This window comes from Corvus brachyrhynchos, unplaced genomic scaffold (assembly GCF_000691975.1).
Source record: "Corvus brachyrhynchos isolate BGI_N302 unplaced genomic scaffold, ASM69197v1 scaffold229, whole genome shotgun sequence".
Taxonomy (NCBI): domain Eukaryota; kingdom Metazoa; phylum Chordata; class Aves; order Passeriformes; family Corvidae; genus Corvus; species Corvus brachyrhynchos.
The window spans coordinates 5,707,684-5,711,021 of NW_008240042.1; positions in this window are offsets into that span (position 1 = coordinate 5,707,684).

Consider the following 3,338-nt stretch of genomic DNA (forward strand, 5'->3'; position numbering starts at 1 on the left):
ATAGGAGTCAAAATGAGGCCACAAGCCCAAGACTTTCTCAGCAACTTGTGAGTGCCAATTCCCTTTATATTCCCATGATCCCTGCTTGGAGGCTTCCTTTTCTCCAGCTCTCAATCACAGCAGCAGCAAACTGAAGTAATAAATAATGAAGCCACTTCAGGCTAAATGTGGGTAAAAAATGCATGCATTTTCTCTCTTTTTAAATGTGTGCCTCTTGCACATACATGTAAGATGTATCTGAAAAATTGTAAAATATATGGTGAAAAGGCGGACATTTATCACTGAAAATTTGTTCTATGAATGCATGCTTTACCAAAATGTGCTTCTTGCTCTATAAAGAAGGGATTTTCTTCTCACTGGTCTGATCTTTATGGCATGCGTGTGTATTTGGGAGGAATTAAACAGGGACAAGATCTCAACAAATTTTTGCACTTTCTAGTGACAAAAGTGATAGATTTTTGCAATCTTTTTCCCCCCAATATTAAGAGAGCATGTAAGAAATGGGGCAGAGGAGGGAATGTCATTAATAAAACAAAAACACAGGAAACTCTCCAAATCCATCCTATGCCTATTTGGAAGGCATCTTTGCAGCGGTTGTCAGGATTCCTTGGATGTATCAGAAGGGCTGCGTTGCCATGACCAAGCTCACTGTTGTGCTGACTGCAAACTACATAATACTGTGTGTAGAAGCCATTCTTTATAAACATAGATGTCTGAGGAGTCCTCGTGATTCCTTCAAAAGTGGATGTGTAAGGTTATGAATATCTTGCTCCAAGCCAAATGGCAAGCAGGGAGCAGAAATGAGGCTGGGATTTGAGTACTCCCAGTTCCCATGCCTTTCTTGCAAATCCTGTCACACAAAGATGAGGTGTGAGAGCAACAGCACAACAAGAAAAATGCTGCTGATGATCACCAGGTGCTGTGTACTTATTCTGATGGTGTTCTGGATGCCTCCCGTTAAGCAATCTGGCTTCCCTCTTGGCTGTAATACCTAAGGGTTGACCTCAGGTATTTGGAAACCAAGAGGTACAGCAAATCATCAGCAATGCACTTGCCAGATCCCACAGAGCAAGGATGCGTGGCTCAGCAAGGGAGAGGAGGGGCAGCAAGGTACCCTCCAGCAAAACCAGTTGATGGACATTAGGAAAACAAGGAGGAGCCCTACTCCTGTAGATTTTGTCAAAGAAAGGGCTATGGGATTGCCCTGGGGAACAGAAAACCATAAGAGCAGCTCGTTGGCTTTGGGCTCAATGGCCAGGTTCATTGCAAGCATATTTTTCCCTTTTACTTAGAAACAGATGTCTAGAAAGACAGATGAGAATATCTGTTTGAGAAAGACTTAAGAGGGGTTTCTCCCTCCTTCCCCAGAGCAAATGCTCATAACAGGAGATTGCTTTGTGATATTGCTGGAGCCATCGAAACATTTTCAGGCTAGGGAAGCCCCATCTGATTGCCGAGAGGAAGGGCTCAGCTGCAGGGCTCAGGTAACTCACGGCTGACTGGCTCCTTTCAGACCTGCGGTGTTCTATTTCACAAGCCAGTCATGCTCCGCAGAGGCTTGAGCACAGCTTGACAGAAGAACGGTGGTTTTGTCCTCCCTATCTTTTCTACAAAATGACCTTTGTCTTTATAATCTGATGGGCTCAAATGTTTGATAATCTCAGATTTGTTGGTAGTGGATATCATGTGTTGGCAATCCCCAAATTGTGCAGCCACATTTTAAAATAATTGTGCTGAAGTGAAGATAAGCTTTTTTCTCCAACTACAGGCTTTAATAAAGCCTGTGTATCAGAGGATGATGATCCAAGCCAATTTAACCTAATTGACCCTCTTAAGCCTTCTTTCTTATCTAAAAGCTCATTCTTTGCCAGTTAGGCTCATGATACCTGTGGCTTGAAAAGTATAATTTTTAATAACCCATTATCTGCAGCATTCCTGATCCAGATAAATAAATGCAGGTATCCACCTCTAGACGGATGATTGATTTAGTTACAGTGGTCACATTCAGTCATTTAGGGAGAAGCAGTCTGCTAAAGCCAGCAAAATGAAGACGACACGGAGGGGGCCTGAGGGCAGGATTTACCTTGACAGAGGAAGCAATTTCAACTAAGGGAAATCCAGTGTTGCCTATTTAATACTCCATGGACTATGAAAAGGCCTTTCAGAAATAATTATTCTCTCTATATAGTGTAGTAACAAGGAAAAATTTAGTTGCTGCAAAACGAATTCAACGTTTTCCTGTAAATTTTGATGGCTCATTTGGCATTACATTTTGGAAGTGGAGAAGGAAGGAGCATGCCATGCTGATCAGCTCAGGGCTGGGAGGCCTGGGAGCATGCTGCCAGCAAATCTTGCTGGCTACATCAGGAAAGAGGCCTCCAGCACCAGCACAGATCCTTGCTTTTGTTCTCTTGTGTCCTGCAGTCCAATGAGAGTGTTCAGACAAGAGAGGAAATGGGAACATATCTCCTGTGGCATGATGAGGAATGCTGCATAGCAGCTCAGGTGGAGAGGGAGTTGGGGAGCGAGGCTGGGAGCAGGTAGATTAATCCATCTAAAGGGCACACAGTGGTTTGGCTGGATACCTGATGTGAATTCAGAAGAACAGATCTGCTGCTTGCTTCTGAGTGGGAATACAAATGAGAAAATCAACTCCTACCGCTTCCCCCTCTTAAAGAGTGAAGAAGGACCCAGTGTACTGCCCCACCAAAAGCAGGGCAGACCCAGCACAGCAATAAGGCTTGCTGAGAGCCTCGGGAAGTCTACTCATTAGACATTTTTGCTAGTTTCTCGTTGTGGAGGTTTGCTCTGCTCACTCCCATGGGCTCTGCTGGCAGTGGGCAGCTGTTTTGAATCACTGACCCCAGCTGGCTGGAGCAAACATCTGCCTTTCATCCAGACACAGCTGCTTCTGGGGTCAGGACTGCATCACAAGGAGGAGGCTTGCCCTCAGTTAAACCTTGTGTTGTTGCTTTTAAGGGGAGGACTGGAAAAGGAACTTTAGCCTGTATTTAGTCCATGTATTCTCTGCTTCTGTTTGAAGGCTCCCTGTGGAGGGGTCTCCATTCTGCTGTTGACTGGAGAGGGCATTTTAGGAGATGTACAGCGATCCGTTCCCCATGTCCCTCCCTAAGCACTTGCAGGGTGAACAGCTCTGTTCCTTGGGACTGATGGCTCAAAGGCTTGGTGTTTCTCATGCTGTTCACGGTAGCACAAGAGGATCATGTGTGCACACGCTCATGTACGTGCATGCACATGTTGTACCTACAGAAAAACATGCAGGCTTTTGAGTAGCGTCCTGAGGGGCTGTGCCAGGTGGCACTTTCTCTTTTAGTTGA